The sequence below is a fragment of the Hyperolius riggenbachi genome, chromosome 2 (assembly GCF_040937935.1).
Source record: "Hyperolius riggenbachi isolate aHypRig1 chromosome 2, aHypRig1.pri, whole genome shotgun sequence".
NCBI classification, from domain to species: domain Eukaryota; kingdom Metazoa; phylum Chordata; class Amphibia; order Anura; family Hyperoliidae; genus Hyperolius; species Hyperolius riggenbachi.
In genome coordinates, this window is record NC_090647.1 from 419323134 (window position 1) to 419343953 (window position 20820).

A 20820-nucleotide genomic window follows, 5' to 3' on the forward strand; every position below is an offset into this window, starting at 1 on the left:
GCATTGTTAAGGAGCTATGAGCCCCAATGAAGGTTTTACATTTGGGCCCCCCCAACCCCTCTATACAGAACAATTGATACGGCGCACCAAACCCTAAGGACAACCACAGTGTCAGAGGTGCAAGTAGGGGAACGAGGAACAGTTTTTTTTTTTTTTTTTTTTTTTTTGGATAACTGCTATTTAAAGCATTTATAAGTCCTTCTTATTACCAGCACAGGACCAATAGAGAGCTAATACTGCGGTTGAGGGAGGAATACTTCTGCATCCCCTATTGCTACACCACTGTTCACATATGCTGCTTCCATGCATTTCGCTTTCAAGAAAATAAAAAATCGTTTTTCTTTCACAAGCAATGGGGTAAAATGAGATGTCATAATTCTGTTCATCACAAGGTCAGTATAAACATCTGGTCCTTAAATATAAACTACTGAACAAGAGGAATGATATGTGTTAACATTTGCTGCTTTTCATCACATAAAATCCTTATTTGAACATGAAAGGAATCCTATTAACTTCAGCAGGGGACATAAATTGTGAGAGCCGCATTAAGCTTTAGTTGAACAATAAATTGTCCAGTGATTAAATATAGGTGAGCGAAAGTATTTTCCCTCATTTTCATCTATGAAATATGGTTCTCTTTGATGAAAACGGCTTTGTCGCTTCACTTTCTAGTGCGTTTTAATTTCCTTGCAAAATACAACTGGCAGAAAGTGTGGGTTTTGGCGCCAGGATTGTGTTTTGGGTTTCCCATATAGCACCATGCCCTTGAGTGAGAAGGAGCTGCCTGAAAATCAAGTGCAGGACTTGGAAGGCAACCAAGTCACATACGTCCAACCCAGAGTGACTCATTTACATCCCTTTACAAACTTGCTGTTAATTTGAAACAATAATAAATTAAAATGTCAGTGATGACTGTGCTCTGATCTATGGCTATGCTCCTGTTAAAGATAAGGTGACTTCTGTAACCACCATTTTTAACTTTTATCACCACCTGCACTAGGCTGCTATACTATTATTTTATCAGCTAGTTGTGCGCAGTGGAACATGTTACAGCCTTAGATGTAAGGCAGTAAGCCATTTTTAGTAGGAGCACGTAATAGGGGACTTTAAGGGGAAAAATTATTATAATTATTATCAATGTATAACGCTCCAACATATTCCATGGCGCTGTACAAAGTTAGAAACAAACATGGAGTATATTATGTTTGGTGCATACTACTGTCTGTAATCATGACACTGGTACAAAATATAATAAATTCCAAGACACAAAAGGGTCATGCACCGTGCTATTCGACCCCCCCCCCCCCTTCCCCCTTCCATTGCTACAGAACTGTTCAGCACTTGGCATCGTATTGTCACTAAAGAGATTGAGATTGTGTCCCGATCCCTGGAAGTGACAGTAATTGTTTAACAAAATAATGTGAATAGAAATCCTCTAAAAACTTTATAGAATCCACAAAATGTAATGTTTGTTTATATGATAAGCATAAAAAAGACTTAGGGCCCTTTTCCACCAGCGCGTTTGCGCTGGCTGAATCGCAAAAACGCAAACCGCTAGCGATTTTACAATCGCTACGGTTTGCTTTTTAACATGGGAATCGCGGTAGGTCATTTCCACTACCGCGATTCGTTTTTGCGGGGAACGTGAACGCGCGGCGGAGCGATAATTGCCGCGATTTTGCTATGCAGTGCATAGCAAAATCGCGGCCGCGAACGTCGGGGAATCGCCGGTAATTGCGATTCAGCAATCGCTAGCGTTCAGCGTGAACGCTAGCGATTGCTAGTGGAAAAGGGCCCTAAAGGTCAATTGAACATTAAGAACACAAAATACATGTATCAATGATTGCAAAGTGTTGCAACACAACAGGTAGATCACACCATACATGTGGTAGGGATCAGACCCCCGAGTTTTGCGAAAGTGGAGTATATCCACTATTTAAGGAGCCGACCTTGCAGTCGGGAAAATGGCAGCGCTCTGAAAATCAATCAAAACGCACTTGGTGTGAAAGGGGCTTAATGTGTCAACTAGTACACAAAATCTTGTTGCTGCTAGTACAACGAGGAAGTGGACCATACTGTCACTGAAGGGATGAGGGGAAGTATCTTTTAGTCTATATAGAGCACGTGTGGAGACTGTACCTGAGCGACTGCATATATGCAAGACTTTCTGGCCCTGCTTTAAATGTACACAGCTTTTTACTCTGTGAGGAGGGGAGAGAGTATGCGATCCACTGTGGGGGCATTTGGCAATACAATAACATTAGTTATTAGTTATCCTATGCAACAACCACCTACCAATCCCGTATTACTAGGCCACAGTTGCCATGCACTAGAGACATCTGGAGGTGAATCCACTGTGTGCACAGTAAACGGTCAAGATTGGTTGGTGGTGTCCATACATGTACCATCCCAATTGTATGTACATTCAGTAAAATAAAAATATCGATTTTGCACTGGAAATCGGGTAATTTTACTGCCAACTCTCTTCCAATTCTGGATGGAGGGAAGAGACTCCAGCTAGCTATTCCTAGAAGGAAGAAACTGTTATTTGCAAACCTAACTAGCAAATTGACAATTCATTAAAAGAAGAATGGGGAAAAAAAGGACAATGTGGTAGTATGTCCCTTCAAAGGGCAGATTCTTTGTAGCAACAATCAGACCAGAACAGGGCAAAACAAGAACCATAAAATTGTTAGTTTTATTCTAAAACTATACCTACAAATATACTTTACAGCCAACAGGTAAATATACCTGTCAGTCAGAACAGACTTATTGATAGAAATGAGTAGAGATGAAAAAGGAAATATAATGTCTTATAGTACAGTTCAAAATGCCATAATTGGTACTCCATTTAAGCCATAGAGTTTGTAAGAAGTAGACCAAAATGGCGATTTTTGCCCTTGTCCTAGTGGGCCGTCGATTGATGGTATTTCGACGTCAGATTTAAGGTATAGGACCCTGAGCTCAGTGTGTCATTGTGTTCTAACCCTCACTGTGGTTGGAAGGGGTTATGACACGTCGAGGTCCAGCCCAGTGTAATTTGGATAGGGGCAGTTCCTCTTACACACAGAGATACATTTTGGCACAATTCCTGTTTTGCCCAGTCTCTCTGTGCCCATAATTCTCAACAAGAAACAGAATGCATATCCCCATTCAAACCTCTCATATTTGATAGAGGATTTGTAACGTTGCACTACGTTACAAATCCTCTATCAAATATGAGGGGTTTGTCAGGAGTAGTCACACAGTGGCATTTCAATCCCGTATTGCTATGGGATTTTAGGTCGACAAAAGATCCCCATTAGTCTTTTAAATGTTATTAACCTACATATAAACTCCTGACTTTGGGTAGAGAGTTTGACTAGAATTCACAATGTGAGAAGTGATCTGGAATAGCCCTCCCCTAAAATTCTTCTGTCTACTGAAAGATGGAATCGCTCAACACATGGTTATTCCTAAAATCTGTAATGTGCATTTTCGGGTTTCTTGTAAAAACTGTAAGAATTTGGGTGTGTAACACTTGATAGATTGCAGGCTGTATGAATTACACAAATTCAGAGAGATTTATTTTACCCAATAAGTACTGAACTGTGATTTGCGTGTCTCTTACAGATTATTGGAAAGTGATTTCAGGCTGTTATATACATTCATTTCCATAGCAATAAGGAAAATATTGCTCAACTTGATTGCTGTGAAATATTGTTGGAAACGGTTTAAAGTAGCCCAACTACAGACCGTGTGATGAGATGCTTTAGACTTCTTCCACAGGAGTAGCAAAAGAGTATGTTAATCATAATAGTGCTGTTCTCCATTTATCATAATGCATGCTTGAGAATTCTAAGAAAACTATTTGCTGATTCATCATTTAACGTGACACTGAAGCGAAAATAAACTTATGATCTAATGAATTGTATGTGTAATACAGCTAAGAAATGGCATTACTAGAAAATAAATTATTCTAATATTGTGTATGGTACAGGAAGTGTTAAGAAACTTCAGTTCTCATCTATGCAAAAGAGCTTCTCTTAGTTCTCAGATCAGTCTGCTACAGTGCTGGTTTCTGGAGCACTTATACATCAAAGAAACAGCCTGAGGCCTCTTGCACACTGCAAATCACAAATCTGATTTGCGATTTACGATTCCAATTTTCCCTGGATGCTATCAACACAATAAGAAACGCAGAAAAAAAATGCAGCATTGAGGACCCATTAAAAACTGGAATTGATGAAAAATTAGAAGTGCAAAACCGCAATTCGTTCAAATGGTCATTGGCTCTGCTTGTTTTGTAGTTTCAGAGTACAGCTTTTAATTGTAAATATGACAGAATTATGCAGTGTTCTTTAAAAAAAAAAAAAAAAAAAAAAAAAAGCTGTATATCTGAAAATAAAAAATGAGACTATTTTCTTTGCCACCAATGTTCTATTAATTATCAGTACTACACATACAATTCATTATATCATACGTTTTTTTCCGTTTCAGTGTCACTTTAAAGGCCATTGTATAAAATGGATATAAAGTGCTGCTTTACATACTGATCCTCTTCACTGCACATTTATAACAGGAAAAAGTTTGTTTGTGAAATACACATCCCTGCCGTGTGCAGCCAAGTGTTCCTGCCTGCTGCTCTATACAGCTACTCAATCATTTCTGTGGGCTTGATGTCTTATACATAAGCTTGTACATGTAACATCCAGTTTTGTATGTCTCTGATCCAGTTCTGTGCCATGCCTGAAGAAGAAACTTACAGTAGGTTTTGAAAGCTATGTTTATAGTTACTGTTAGGCATTAAAGATATTACAGTGTCTTTTGTTAAACTGGCCATAAATGCATCAATCTTTACTGGCAGATTCAATCACTCTGACAAAATCTGCTGGTTATCTATGACACAACAAATCTGTCTCAATCATGATTTAGGTAAATTCCCAGAAGAAAAGATCGAAATTACAGTTGAACAGAACATTTTAACTCATCTGATGTGGCGGGAAGCAATGGTAGATCAATGGCCCACATTGCTGTACTTTATTGAAACACTGCAGTTGGATAGATTTTCAATAGATTTCATGCCGATGTACAGTATGTTCTTTTTACTAAAATGAATATCTGCTTTCGGTGATTTAAATATACATGTGGCATTGCTGTAAATGGTGGACAGGCCTTTTCTACCGATTTGAGTACAAAGCATCCAGTCATTTCTGACAATCTTCATTGTAACTTTATTCAAAGACAAAAACAAAAGTTTATTCAAGTGCAAAATAATATTGGTTTAAGTTATAGGGAAACATTCAACATTGTATGCCCTGGTGGAGCAAATTAATGTGTGTGTTTTAAGCAGCTGTCATCAAATGAGCATCATGTGTTTATTGCCTCATATTTATTTTAGTTTTTAAGATTTTTTTTTTTCCTCGCCAAATCCCACATATATAGCCTGAACTGCTCACGTTTCATTGTAAAAGCCAAACAGGGATACCCTATTATGTTCCACAATTCTTCCCTGTGTGCCATTGCTTATTAAATTACCGCCAGAGCATAAGACTTCTAAATCTGTGAGAGTCTGTATGTGAAGTCAGTGAATGCAATGTATGCCATTACCACGCAAGGGTCTTATGTTTTCTTAGCATCCAATAGCTCTTTTCTGTGCTGGGGAGCCTCGTGGCGTTTCAGAATAGCAGAATGCCCTTTTGTTTGCCAAATTCACTAAGCTATTAGAATGCAATATCCATTATGAATGCATAGACACATGGGTAAATCCATGGCCAGCGGAGTCTGGATCCCACACACATTTCAACCATTCCTTTCACTGCAAAGGTCAAAAAGCCCTTTTTTCTGTGGTTTCCAGTACATACTATACAGGTAAGTGATGGTTTGACAGTTGCTGGTGTAATGAATGGAGAAACTATTAAAGAAGAAAGCTGTATTTATATGTGTAGTTTATGAATTTACTAATATACACTTGAGTAGCAAGATAGCTCACGGTGACCCAGAACCACTAGGAAAGTATAAGGGGCTAAAAGAGACTGAAACTCAGTACTAAGTATAATTTGCCTTCTTAAAACAGATATTTGCGGCAATTCAGCTTTAAGTAAGCAACTGTGGTTTCCCATCCCTCCTGAATATGAAAATGATCTCCTTTTAGCCCCTGAAGCCAGTCTCACTTCCAGAACTGCTGGTACATGGCAAGCCTACAGCTTATGCATTTTACAGATTCTCATCAACCCAACATGCATACAGCCTGTTCCCTGCTCTCTGGTCTTCATCAGTGCATGGATTGATGTGCCTCTGGGGTAGGGCTTGGACCAGTACTACAGAAAACTCATATACTTGGTAGTGCGTACAATGTTTTTGGCTCCACGCCCGCTATGCAATGCCACTATTTGCATTTGCGCAAACCCATGGCGCCCGTGACTCTTTGGGTGCGAAAATTTTCAATGCTGGCTTTTAATTGGACACTTAACAGTGCCCAAATCTAACATTTTAGTTGCAATATGTGGGGGGTTAAGGGTTATTGTAACAGAGGGGTGCTTAGGGTTAGGCACTACCAAGGGGGTTGAACCACCAAGGGGATCTTAGGGTTAGGCACTGCTGTGTGTGTGTGTGTGTGTGTGTGTGTGTGTGTGTGTGGGGGGGGGGGGGGGTCTTGGGGTTAGGCTCCACCAGAGAAGGTTTCTGTGTGAGAGTAGGATTAGGTGTAGCTATTGTAAAATATTGGTAAACATTACCAATATTTTACTATGGAATCCGGCAGTAGAATATTGCTAATTGTAGCAACATTCCACTAGCGGCAACCCCCTGCGCCCTTTTTTCCAGGCTCCTTTATTTCATGTATGCCTGAAGTCACTCAGAACAGACCATGAAACGCATCATTTGGGGCTATAGTTTAAGGTCAGACATAGACATGGAGGGATTGGGTCGCAATAGATTATCTTAGGGTTAGGTGCATTCTAACTATACATATTGCATTGCAGCATGTGAATCCACCGCCTATGCAGTTGTATATGCTTGTTCACATCACTCTTTTGTGATTGATTAGGTTATCCTATGTGTGAAAGCACCCATGTTAGCATTTTTTTTATGCTATGGAAATATTTTTTTTGTAACATGCACACTGTGCAATGCTTAATGTATATACTTTAACAGCACATGCTGTGAACTTAACCTTATTAAGGTTAGCAGGTTAAAGAGAAACTGTCACAAAAATCTTAAAATTTAAAACACATACAAATAAGAAGTACATTTCTCCCAGAGTAAAATGAGCCATAAATTACTTATCTCCTATGCTGCTGTCACTCACAGTAGGTAGTAGAAATCTGACATTACCGACAGGTTTTGGGCTAGTCCATCTCTCCACAGGGGATTCTCAGCATGGCCTTTATTCTTTATAAAGACACTCCCTGAAAAAGATTTATACAAAGATGCTGGCCAGCCTCCCTGCTCGTTGTACACTATTTTGGCAGTTGGACGGAGCAACTGCCATTCACTAAGTGCTTTTAAAAATAAAGAAAACACTGAGAACCCCCCCTACCCCTTTGGAAATTTATGGGCTAGTCCAAAATCTGTCGATAATAACAGATTTTTACTTCTTATTGTAAGTGACAGGAACATAGGAGAAAAGTAATTTATGGCTCATTTTACTCTGGGAGAAATGTACTTCCTATTTGTGTTCCTATGTGTTTTAAATGTTAAGATTTTCACAACAGTTCCTCTTTAAGCGTCAGGAAGGGATTAATGTTAAGTAGAATGTTAAACTTAGGTGTAACATAAGAGTTAATGTTAAGTGGAGGAAGGTTAAGGTTGGGTATCAGAAAAGCTTTCATGTTAACTGGGGAAGGTCAGGTGTCAGGAAAGGGGCTTTCCAGGTGAGAAGGTACTTGAGTTGAGCACTAGGAAGCAAGTTTTTACCCAGAGAACCAGAGAAATAGCTTTTACAGTTGACGTTAGTACATTTATTTAAAAGTTCTGAGCTTAGAAATTCCAGTGCTTGTTGATGTGACATCATGGCTACCAGGTTTATGGGGCCACTAGCTAGCAACATAACTAAAAATCCTGGAACTCCTTCTGCAAAACTTTAATGAAGAGTCCCTCACCCTGTGGAGAAGTACTCACTGACACCGTGCTGTCCCCAAGGTTACATAACAAGTTCATGTCTCCTGTCAACTGTGGACAACTTTAGTCTGCTTTGCATTTTGGGGGTGGACAGTGGCCACTGGAGTGTGGAGAGGTGGAAGGTGGGTTGTGTTGAGGAATGGGCCTAAAGTGGGCCCCCCTCGACTCCTGGGGCTGCTCCCCTTCTAATCACACCACTGCAACATACAAATTGCCTCTCATGAAGATACTGACATACAGTCAATTCTTCTAAATCACTAGCAATCGGTCCTTTCAGAGGTTTTAGTTTCATTCTAGCGCACACATGGAATAATAATGCTTATAAACCTGAAGAAACCGGTTACTTCTGAAAGCAGCCAGATTTCTGGTGTCTTTTTACTAGTGTATTTTAGATAATTAACCCTTTCTGGACCAGCACCCTCTGCCCCCTTAAGGACCAGAGGGTGCTGGTCCGGTAAATCGCCGCTTCCCGACGAATCGCCGTAATGATCCGCCGCTCCCGACGAACACGCCGTTCTGTCCCCGCCGCAGGCTGCTCTCTCTGCCGTCTCTATGACGGCAGAGCGCTGTGCGCCGGTCAGGAGCCGCTTTCATTGGCTCCTGACCCTGTCACTCCATGTAAGCCAATGAGAGCGGCTTACATGAATGACAGGGCCAGGAGCCAATGAAAACGGCTCCTGCCCGGCTCACAGTGCTCTGCTGTCATAGAGGCGGCAGGGCAGCAACGAGCGGCGGGGGCTGAGCGGACCGAGCGGCGGAGACGGGCAGGGGCGCGCGGTCAATGGGACGTAGAGTTTACGTCCTGCCAGGACCGCAGCGCCCCCTGCCCGACGTAGATTCGCACTCGCTCGGTCCGAAAGTAGTTAAATATTAAAACCTGATGACCCATGCACCATTTCTCGGTGCTGACGTCTGAACTCCACTGATGACTAGAGAGCACTGCCAGGTCCTACACCTTTCTGCTAGACCCACAGAGCATTATCAATGCTGCATCACTATCATGTGACAACTCCTGAAAGTTAAAAGAAAGTCTAGTGGCCATACTTATAACTTACATGCTTTCATTTTCCATGTGGGATAAAAAATGAAAAGCGAATTGGTTATGGTGGATAGCAGCCAGATGTATTAAATAAGGTGACAGTTAAGAATTATGTGAGGTGTTTACTAATGAGATATTGATAATTTAGTCAGTTGGTTTTACTCCCACATGCCATACTATTGTATGACAATATAAAACGTTTATATAGTTTCCTTGAAACTGCCAACAATAATAATGGAACTGGAAAAAAATAATAATCAGCTGTAATGATAAACAATTGGATGATTTAATTGCAATTCCAGAGCTCTTGGTTGCATGTAAAATGTTTATAAGCTGTGAAATGTGTTTCCTCGGAAGAATTTCTAATGCTGAAATGCTGACAGAATCTGTCTCCAGCAGTCTTCCTGCAGCCTCCCACCTAATCTGTTTTGCTGAATGAAGCCCTGCTCCTCTCTGCACCTTTCCTCTTGACTGACAGGAACGTACAATTTTGGGACGCTCCAAATGTTTAGATTAAATATTTTTGAAGTGCCTGTTGGTGAGAAAAAATGTAGTTTGCTGGGATATCCATATTGAAACTGTTGTCCTTATCATTCCATCACTACAGATAAGAGAGATTTAGTAGAGGTCTGTCTAAAACTAAACGTTTGATTTTCATTGCTGGAAACATTTGTTTTTGGTGGTTTTGTGTGAAATCTAACAAGTACAGTTACCTCCTGTCAAGTTAGTTCTCTTCCCCTGTAATCAATAAAGCTGAAAATTTCTTGGCTGACCATATTGTTGTGCCATCAGTGTGTGTGGTGCCACCTGGTTTTCACCTACTCTGGTACACAATTGTGCTACCACTTTATCTGGGTGCAGGATTAGGCCAAGCTAGTAGAGGTAAATTACACTTACACTCTACTCTAGTGGCCTTAAACAACACACAAATGCTAGACTAAAACCAGGTACACACATCCAATTTTACCACTTCCATGTCGTATGAGAGCTTACCTACACAATCTATTCATAATATTCAGTCTGTTGACCCTCATACTACACAGAGGTGGTAAAATTGGGCAATGATTGGCCAATCAAAATTGGATGTGTGCCTGCTCCTTAAGTTCATCGGAGGTGGCCGGTTGGGACAATTACTACCAATAGTCTAGATGGCTGAAGATCTGGAGTGCTGGATCATCTCAGGTGACTGCATTATCCCCCGACTTACCCCACCCAAGCTGCTCCTTCATGTGCCAGGCCATCATCCATCTTCCCATAGCAATTGTACAGCACTCGTTCCTCACTCAGTGAAACTCGTGCCACGCACTGGATAGAGCTTGATCCTGACAGGCAACACTAATGGTTCCTGTGTAATTACCTTTATGACTGTACTTTTATCTGTGTTTCTAGAGCTTTATCCCGATCAACTGGTTGTCCTGGTTTGTGATTCTGGTTTCGGGAATGGAAATCGCAGCACAATCGTTCCCAAAATACTTCATGCACTTTTGCGATTGTAATGCTGCAGTGTGAATGCTCCTATAGGGAAACTTTGCATTAGCAATAGCTGCGGATTCGCCTCCAGTGTGAAACAGCCCTTAACTTCTCCCCAAAAGTAAAAACGTTCTCGACATTTAACCCGTAAAGTAATTTTAAAGGGCAGATGAAAAATTAGCACCAAGGAGAAAACTTAGGAGAAAAGCTGAATTGCATATTGACCAAAGCCTCTGTAGTGTAAACCTATCTGTGAGGACTCATTAACACTAAGGCATCGTTCACATTAGACGCGTTGCCATCCGTATTGTGGCAACGCGTGGGGAGGCAGACACGAACGACATCAGAAGTGCATAGTGTGTACCGATCGCACAGCCTTCTCCGTTTAATGTGAACAGGGCCTTAGCGCTTTTTGCCCAGGATTCACGCTTTGCTGAGCAAAGCGTTGCTGCACAGGTCCTATGGAATTACTCTCATTGCAGCGATTACGGTGCATTTATGATTATCGGTGATTGCAAACACGTTATGTACATGAAATAATACTGCATAATTGCGACTAGCGTTTACAAGTGTTAAGGTGGCCTTTAGTGCGCTGAAATGAGTCTGGGCTTTAGCACAGATTGTTGCTGTGTCATCGTAGTTTCTAAACTTAAGTCGTAGTGTGAGTTTACAGACAGCAAGAATCCTCCCTGGTTAGTTTAAATTTAATAGGCTATTTACAATTGCAGGATGACCCCTTCCAGTGATTGCCACTTTAGTTTAGAGGTAACTTGTCATCATGCTGCTAATACCTTTGTGCACCTGCTCAGCATTGCTGGGAGTAAGGTAACTGATATACAAGAGGTTAGTCGAGCAATTCTAGCACCCATCAGACTTTTGTTTCATATAAAATGAGTGAAAAAAAAGACAGGGCAACAGCTGAAGTTCTAGGTGATATAAACTTTTTGCAGTAGATTTGTGACCATGACTTTAAGGCTGCGTTCACATATGACATCGCTTGAAAAAGTAGTGTTTTAGGATGGTGCAATTGCAATTTTCTGTTGTTTTTACCCCCTTTTTGGTGTGTTTTGCGTTTTTTGTTTTTTTTTTATTTATGCAAGCCACTAGGAAGACGATGGAACCAGAAACTCATAAAAAATCTTCAGTTTTTAATTAAAAACACATACAAAACGCAATGCATATGTTTTATCATAGACTTTCATTCTGTGTGTTTTGGCAGCCATCCTGCATAATATGCAACACTACCAGCATTTGCGAAACGTATATGTAAAAACGCACTGAAACGCAGCTTCTTCTGTGTCCCATAGACTAACATTGCTGCATAAAACACGTTTCCCGCTAGCTACGCTAGCGTTTCTGCTATGTGTGCACCCAGTCTGAAGGAAACCTAAAATACAAGTGCTATAGAGCCTAGGTTCTCAACGTGTGGTACGCGTACCCCAGGGGGTACTTCTGATGGTTCCAGGGGGTACTTAGGCTTGACATACTTAACCAAGAATAACAAATTTATAGTTTTAAAAAATGATAAATCTTATTTAAACAACACTAAATTAGCATTTTAGCTAATTAAAAGTGACAGTAAATGCTTGGAAATCGTTCAGAACCAATTATCATGTACTATGATTAAGTATATATTTGTCAAGGGGTACTTGTGATAATGTTTACTATGGTAGGGGGTACTTGGTGAGTACAAGGTTTTAAAAGGGGTACATACTAATAAAATGTTGAGAAACACTGCTATAGAGCAGGGTTCCCCAACCTCCGGTCTGCGGCCCACTGCCGGGCTGCAGGATGTGCTGAGGTGGGCCGTGCACATCTTACTTCCTTGTGCATGGAAGCTGGGAGAAGTGAGTGAGTCACTGAACTCAGTAGGATACTAGGAGAGCAGAGCCGTCTGCAGCCATTGTTACTGCTGCCACCTGGTGTCTGTAATTTGTATTGCAGTATGCTTTCTGTCTGTGTGGACACTGGGTGGCAGCAGTGAGGATGACTGTGACGCTATGGTCTCTTACCAGTCACAGAGTCTGCACGGAGGAGAGCAGCTGGTGCAGGAATAATGGAAGACTTCTGCTGGGGATACACGGTACGTTTCTGTACCGTGTATCGACCAGCTGATCCGACCAGCTGATAATATTCAGCTGGCCCGATCAAGCCGCTCGACCCCCGCCCGCTCGATTCCTGCCTGCAGGCAATGGCAGGGAATAGAGCGCTGATAAGGAAGCACCGGCGGGGGCGAGCGGTAATCGTTTTGCGCAGACTGAGCGGGGACGTGGCTGTGGTCGATCCGGCGGCTAATTGAGCCGCCGGTCGACCCGTGTATCCCCAGCATTAGGGAAGGGTAAAGTGAGGGGGCGAGTGGGTAGGAGAGAAAGATGGAGTGTGGTGAGGGGAAAAGGCTGAAGGTGACCTTGCCAGTAGATAGGGAAGCCCAGACAGTACCCACCTCTCTTTTACCACCTGTCTCCTGACGCTCTACATGTACCTTTGTATTGGTGCGTTATGCAGCAGACACATCTTTTCCAAGTTGCTGAGGGTAATGATGGTGGTAGTTGGGTAGGAATGGTGATGTCAGGACTTTTTTACCCCGGTCCCTGGAAAAATTTCCTGATGCTGAAGTGGTCCTTAGGGCAAAAAAGTTTGGGGACCACTGCTATAGAGGATGTCAATGATAACTTGCTTTAAAGTGATCATACAGTGATTCGCTGCCTCCTTATCTGGTAGTAAGCCTATAGAGTGCACAGCCTTACTATCTTAGCAGTACATACCAGCAAGGTGCTGTTGAGCCTTGGCGGATGACATAGTTGAGCTGGACTTACTGCTTTAGAAAGCCAGTTATGCCACTGCCACACATCCACATCACTTTCAGGCCAGCCATACGCTTGTGGCTTCACAGTGACATAATTTCCTGGCCTTAGGACCAGTCTTAAAAACAAAGTGAATTGCACGTTTGTTGCACAATAACATACGCGTTTCACAGCCCTTTACTCATGTAAAAAAAAAAATAGTGTCTGTAGGTACCACGGATGTGGAATGCATTGTTATGTCCATGGTACCTACAGGTAGGTAACCTGAGGTAACAGGGAAGGTCAGTGAAATGGGTCATCTTTTAGTGTCAAATCAACTTGCAATTTTCTAATCGTTATACCTCATCTGTAGATAAATAAGAATGTTTATTTTAAACTGCTTTTACATTTTTTTTATAATATATTTTGGGGAGCCTCCTCCCACCTTTGTGATACTGTGGTTGCCCTTAGCAACCCAGTTTTGTAAGTAGCTTTTCTATACTTGTTATCCCATCGTCAGAAATGCTACACTATAATGACATTCCTGGGCTCATATGCAATTCACATTTCACCTGACTTTTCTCCTAGGAGATAATTTTTCCTCTTCGATTTTTATAATTTTTTTTTTTTTTTTTAGCTCTTTGCAATGTAAAAAGTAGGTGAAAAGTATTATTAAAAATATGTTGAGTATATGCTTGTTGGTGGTTTCAAACTTGTCAATAAAATGCCTTTTAAAGTATCATGTAGGAGAAAACTCGGGTGAAAAAGGGAATTTTATATAGGCACTTTTTTTTTTTCCCCCTCTTCCCGATCCTTGCAGTTCGATTGAATTTCATACACTGGACACACACACTAATTATTTTATAGCTTCAGTTATAGTGTTGAGGGTCAGAACAATAGATAAAGTGGTTGCTGTGGGCAACAAAAACTATTTATTTCCAGACAGTTTTCAGTAGATGTACTAATTTTCTTTCTCCGTTTTTTTTTTTTCTCCTGTCTGCATATTTTTCCCATGAACACACCTAACGTTTATACTTGGAATCTGTACCCTGCATATAATGTTACCTGTGGCATGGCCACAGATTTTCCATGAAAAGTGTTTTGTTTTGTCTGAATGCCATTTGTCTGCCTATCGACTTTCTAGTTTATGTTCAGAACAAGTATAGAGCATTCCTCAGTCTCAAGCAACTGGCAGTGCAAGTGAGGTTGAACCATTCATGGGTCTGTGCCAAAACATTTCATGCTTGCTTGGACATGCCTGAAATGCCTCTGTGCCTCTCTGAATATTTTACCTGCTCTTTCCATATGTTACATCTGCCATTAGAAAGGCTGCTCGCTCGCTGTATTCGAATATGGGAATGTGGTGCTTTATCCCTATATTCATTTTTAATAATTCTGTATAAAAAAAAATGTATATACCACCAAATAGTTTGCATAACTACAATTGCTGAGAAATTTAAAGTAACCACAATAACCTTCCAAAAAAGAACCATAGTAACAATTTTTTTTTCTTTTTTGTTACATAGTTACATAGTTATCTGTGTTGCAAAAGACATACATCCATCGAGTTCAGCAAGACAATAAGGTACAACACTAGCCTACAGCACAGTGGGCAGCACGGTGGCGTAGTGGTTAGCGCTCTTGCCTAGGAGCGCTGGATTCCCTGTTCAAATCCCAGCCAGGGCAACATCTTCCAGGAGTTTGTATGTTCTCCCCGTGTCTGTGTGGGTTTCCTCCGGGCACTCTGGTTTCCTCCCACATCCCAAAAAATACAGATAAATGCATTGGCTTCCCCCTAAATTCGCCCTAGACTACGATATATGCGCTATGCATGCATAGTCATATATAGACACATCACTATGGTAGGGATTAGTTTGTGAGCCCTTCTGAGGGACAGTTACGTGACAAGACACTACAGTCTGTACAGCGCTGTGGAAGAGGTTGGCGCTATATAAATACTAAAAAAAGCCTACACCCTTGCATACCCCTGTTCCAGAGGAAGGCAAAAAACCCTTACAAGGCATGGTCCAACTTCCCGACTCCGAAAGGCAAACAGATCGTCAATCAGTGTTTCCGGAGGGTGTGTGTGTGTGTGTGTGAGTCTGGAACCAGTCAGGACTGTTGATTGAAGAAAATTAATCTACCACCCCATTCATAAATTACCAATGGACAACTTTTCAGTCAGCCTTTACGTGACTGGCCAAAATATTAAATCTGAATCTTGGTCATGCACATGTCATACCATGTGTATGTTTAAACGACCTATCAGTATAATGTGGCAGGAGTAGGAAATCTACAAGACCTTGATGAGATAAAACAACTAATGGATGATCTATTGCTAATGATTGGGAAACCGCTATCGGTTTATTTTCTAAAAAGATGGCCAGTGATCTGCTCCTCTGTATGAGTATAATGTGGCCAGCAAACACAGAAACCAGTAAAGGCACAAAAGTCTCTACCGAGTATTCAGCAAACATCCTGCATTGCCTAGGCTGCTCTGCAGTGATGAAAAGTGAAATTTACCATGGGACACTGCACTTGACATATTATCATAGCTCTTAAACAGGCCCATATGTGATTTGGTATTTGTTCCTGTACACAATCTCCAGCAGACCATGGTTCACACACAGACTGTTCTCTGCACACACGCACACTGTATGTTACATTAAACAGTCTCATTGGGATCATTTTCTCCTCACTTGACTGGCTCTTCCTGGTACATATGTTTCATGTATAGTGCAGGTGTAGATCTTGTCTCTTGCCTCCTATAATATTTCATTGTCACTGATGGATATTAGTGGGTTTCTGCTGGAAATGTTTTTTTATATACCGGTTTTATCAGTTCTTGCTAGTTAACGCAGAGATTCTTTAGTAAGTCTAGACACAGGGCTTGTGGGATTGTATGAGGCACCTGTGATCAGTGTAAAAAGAAGCAAATGTAGGATTTATATACATATATCCACACATCATTATTTTATTTCAGGCATTAGTGTGGAACCCCATTGCTGCTGAACTCAGACGTTCTGTAAAGCAAAGCTGTGATTACTTCAAACATCCAATATTTACGGTACTACCATTTGGATTTATTGCACATACACTGTAATCAACTCTTTCGTAAATAACTATTTTTGTAAATCCCCAAAGTTAACCTGAAGTGGGCAATAAAAAAAAATAGATATTCTTATGTAAAGGGAAGGCTTTTCTTTAAAGTAGAGAAAGCCCGGCACTAGTTGCTAGAGAAGGGTCTGGAGCTTCAGCTGAATTGGTACCCAGATGAGACGTGCACTCTGAAAAGACCAGAATTCAATTTTTTTTTTTTTTTTTAACAATTCAATTTTATTGTTTTGTTTACTTTTAACAATACATAGACATAGTTAAGAAGGTACAAAGATAAGAAACAGCACCTCGATCCACCCTAAATCGGAGTATTGTTGACAACTGTTGCTTACATTGAAGAACAATGTGCGACTATTTACTTGTCAGCTTAAACGTATACATGTAGGGCTTATATACATCAGTATTATATATAAAGTTATGCCAAAGTAGTGCGGATAAGATTGCATGGTATATATTTGTGTCTGTATATAAAATATCCTCGTAATCAATATTTTGACTATTCAGTATACCAATACACAATACAATACATTGTGGACCTTAGAGCATGAAGAAAGAAGGAGTTAGAGGGGGTAGAGAGAATAGAAGGGAGGAGATAAGGAGAGAAAGAAAAGGGAAGAGAAGGAAAGAGGAAGATTCTCCAGCACCTCCCCGTCCGACCATGACCCTTAAGCCCATCTCTGGTTATTCTTGTAGTGAGAGGCTATTAAAAAGAAATATGATTAATCATCCGGACCGGTTGGGAGAGCATCTACGTTATTGTACCATGGGGCCCAGATTTTGTCGTATCGCTGGGGGCAGTTCCTGCTCTTATAGGTTAAACGGTATAGTGGTAAAGTTTTGATAACGTTTTTCTTCCAGAAATTGAGGGATGGGGGTCTGTCAGATTTCCACGTTCGAAGTATCTCTTTGCGCCCATAGAAACCAGAATTCAATTGTGAAACAGAGAGCAAGGAGGCACTGAATCATCCACAAGCTGGCACCTTTACTCAAAAGCTGGGTACAGACATGGGAGCTATACAGCGGTGGGGGTGGGAAGGCCTGACAGCCGTTTTGCTTCAAAAGCTTCCTCAAGGTACCACTGGCCTCTGAGGAAGCTTGTTAAATGGCAACTGAAGCAAGAGGGATATGGAGGCTGCCATATTTATTTCCTTTTAAGCAATACCAGTTGCCTGGCTGTCCTGCTGATCCTCTGCCTCTAATACTTTTAGCCATAAACCCTGAACAAGCATGCAGAAGATCGGCTGTTTCTGACATTGTCAGATGTGAAAGATTAGCTGCATGCTTGTTTCTGGTGTTTATCAGACACTGCTGCATCCTAATAGATCAGCAGGACTGCCAGGCAACTGGTATTGTATAAAAGGAAATAAATATGGCAGCCTCCATATAGTTCTCACTTCAGTTGTCCTTTAAGTGAAATGGTTGTCAGGCCTTCCCACCCCCACAGCTGTATATCCCCATGTCTGTACCCAGCTTTTGAATAAAGGTGCCAGCGTGTGGATAATTCAGTACCTCCTTGCTACTCTTTTTTTGCAATGTAAAGTGGAGGCTCTGTATCCGATAAAGCCTTCCTGAACCCCTCCGTCCCTGCATTCCACCGCTGTCATACCTTTTAAGTTATTCTACCAGAAAGTCTAATACCTCTTTAGGGCTCCCTGTGCAGCTTCAGCAGTATTCACATATCTGGGTACTTCCGAAGACAAACTGATCCATACTGCGCCTGCAGTTTATGCATATAAATTTGCATAGAATCTACATCAACTTGGAATTATTTCCATCTTATTTACCATGTTTGTATACCTACCCTCTAAAGGTGGCCACACACAATACAATAAAATCATCCAATTTTACGTTAATTTCAATAAAAATGATCAGTTGTCCCGAAAAATTGAATGCTTTCTTCTTTTTCAGTCGAGCAAGAAATCTGACTGAATTTTCCTTTTTTCCGATATAAGTCGATTGGGAGTGGTAGATTTTTCTGGTCAATTTTTATGGAAATTTAATAGTGTAGGGTAGATTCTCAATTTTGTTAATGTATAGACCCAGTGTTTTTTTTTTTTAATCTTAATTTTTTTTTTCATAATTGGGGAGTAATTGAACACACATGTGTGGTACATTGGTCAGATTTTTTTAAATGGTAAGGTGGCCACACACGATACAATAAAATCCGATTTCACTGCAATTCGATAAGTATGATTGGATCTCCTAAAAAAAAGTCTAAAGCTTTTCTTTTTTTTGTCATTCAACTGAAAAATCCGATCGGATTTCCCATTTTATTTCGATTTTTATCTATCTGGAATGCTGGAAATTTTACTTCAATTTTTCTAAAGATTGTATAGTGTGTGTTAATTGTCAATTTATTAATATATGCACCCTAGCAATTTTCTCAGTTTCAAATCATTTTTATCATGATTGGGGAAAAATTGTGTGTGGTACATTGGTCAGATTTTTGAAATGTTACAACCAGTCAGAAAAATTGATTGCAATTCTTGAATTGAACAGATATTTAAAAAAAATTGTATGGTGTGTGGCCACCTTTACAATCAATCTGAACAATTGAGTGTAATTTTTGAATTGAAATGTTAAAACATTGTATGTTGTTTGGCCACCTTTAGAGTAATAATAATAATTTTCCTAGTATAAAAAAAATATTTTCTATGTATATTGTAAATGGTTTTGCCAGAATGGAGGTGTTAAACCTTTTGCATTCAGTGTGTGTGTGTTTAGAGTGGGGGATTAAATTGTGCATGTAGTATACAGCCATACATATGACAGGGAAGAATAACTACACTCATCTGCATGTGATTTGAAGAACAAGTCAGTGTTTGTATCCTGGCAGTAATGCCTGTCTGTTTTGCCACTGTGCTGTTCGGGGTAGGAGTCCTGCAGCCATAAAGCATTACTAAGGCAGACTAACAGCAGATGGGCCACTACACTAATGTAGCGTGCAAAGAAATGAAGGTCCAGATTTGTCAAATATTTTGAACACATGTCTATTTCTGAGCTGCCAACTGCATTAAAAATGACTTGATGTGAGATGCATAAGCTTGGTGGAGAAGTCGCTGCAGTTACAGTGAAAGTTTATATCTCAGGATGTTGGTTATCTTTTCTGTACAAATGTGCAATGCTGCGTACAAATTGCTCCTCCACAAGTGTGTTACAGCAGCACCTGGCTAGGTGTAGAAGAGCAATTAACCATTCTGCTGTTACAGTTGTGAACGTCTCTGCCTAAAACTGCTTTCTAATAGCAGGTTGCAGCTTCCCAGCTATAACTGGCTGTCTGTCACTGAATAATTTACACCTGAGGTGAGGAATCTATATGCCTGAAATGTGTGAAATAACATCAAATGATTGTTTTGGAAAGTTTTTGATTGCTCTGGTGAGCTTTCCGTCTTGCGGTGGTTCTGCAGTACAGTTTATTTTTCTTTATTTCAGAAACCGAGCATACATAAGGGCTTTTGACGGTTCCTGAAGGAACTATAACACCCTACGAGATCACTTTTTAAAAATAATATACAAATCTGGTGTTCATTAGACACACAAATCCTTAAAGGCTGTAATAGAGTGCTTGCTTATTCTACAGTAAGAATCAGGCCTTGCTCATAGTACAGCCACTGGTCAGCAAACTCAAAACACACAGGCCCATATGTGATTCACTTTTTCTCCTTAGGCCCCTTTCACACGGGGACATTTTCATTGTGTTGCGATACCCTTTCTTACTGCAGAAAAAAAACAGTTATCCCTTTGCACACTCACATGCAAATGCAGTTTTTTTTCTTGATATTTTTCTGTCCCTTCCCTTTAGCACCTTCCTAATAACGTATTTACGATTTCTAACTTGAGGTGAGGTGCCTGGATATAGATCTTTCTTACCGCAGGGTAAGACTATAAAGGTCCGTACACACGCCGGACTGGAGGCAATGACGGGTCCGTCGTCACCTCCCGCTGGGTGGGCGTTCCAGCGACAGTCCGGCGTGTGTACAGTCTGTCGGCGGACTGATAAGGCTGTTTCTGAGCGATCTGCCGGGCGGATCGCTCAGAAACAGCCGTATCAGTCTGCAGACAGACTGTACACAGGCCGGACTGTCGCTGGAACGCCCACCCAGCGGGAGGTGACGACGGACCCGTCATTGCCTCCAGTCCGGCGTGTGTGCGGACCTTTAAGCAGTGAAAACCTATGGGACATTTCATACCTCCCATGGTGTGATTCGCTGGAAGAGCTGCATTTGATGTGAAAGCAACAGCGCTTTAACGTGGTAATGTGCAGCAACCGGAAGCCATGTAAGGTAATGGCGACGTAGGTTTTTTTTAAAT

The 20820-nt window shown here is 41.0% G+C and overlaps 1 protein-coding gene across 4 annotated transcripts in view; it reads left to right on the forward strand.

Annotated features, from left to right (window-relative positions):
* Positions 1–20820, forward strand: part of MID1 (midline 1) — a 776611-nt gene that overhangs the window by 498718 nt on the left and 257073 nt on the right. Inside the window, exon 1 of one of the 4 annotated variants that reach the window (XM_068269893.1) lies at positions 19723–19812. The exons of the other annotated variants lie outside the window; for them this stretch is intronic. The gene's annotated coding sequence lies outside the window, so the exon portion shown is untranslated. Of the gene's footprint in view, positions 1–19722; positions 19813–20820 lie in introns of those variants that run through there. 4 annotated transcript variants of the gene reach the window in all.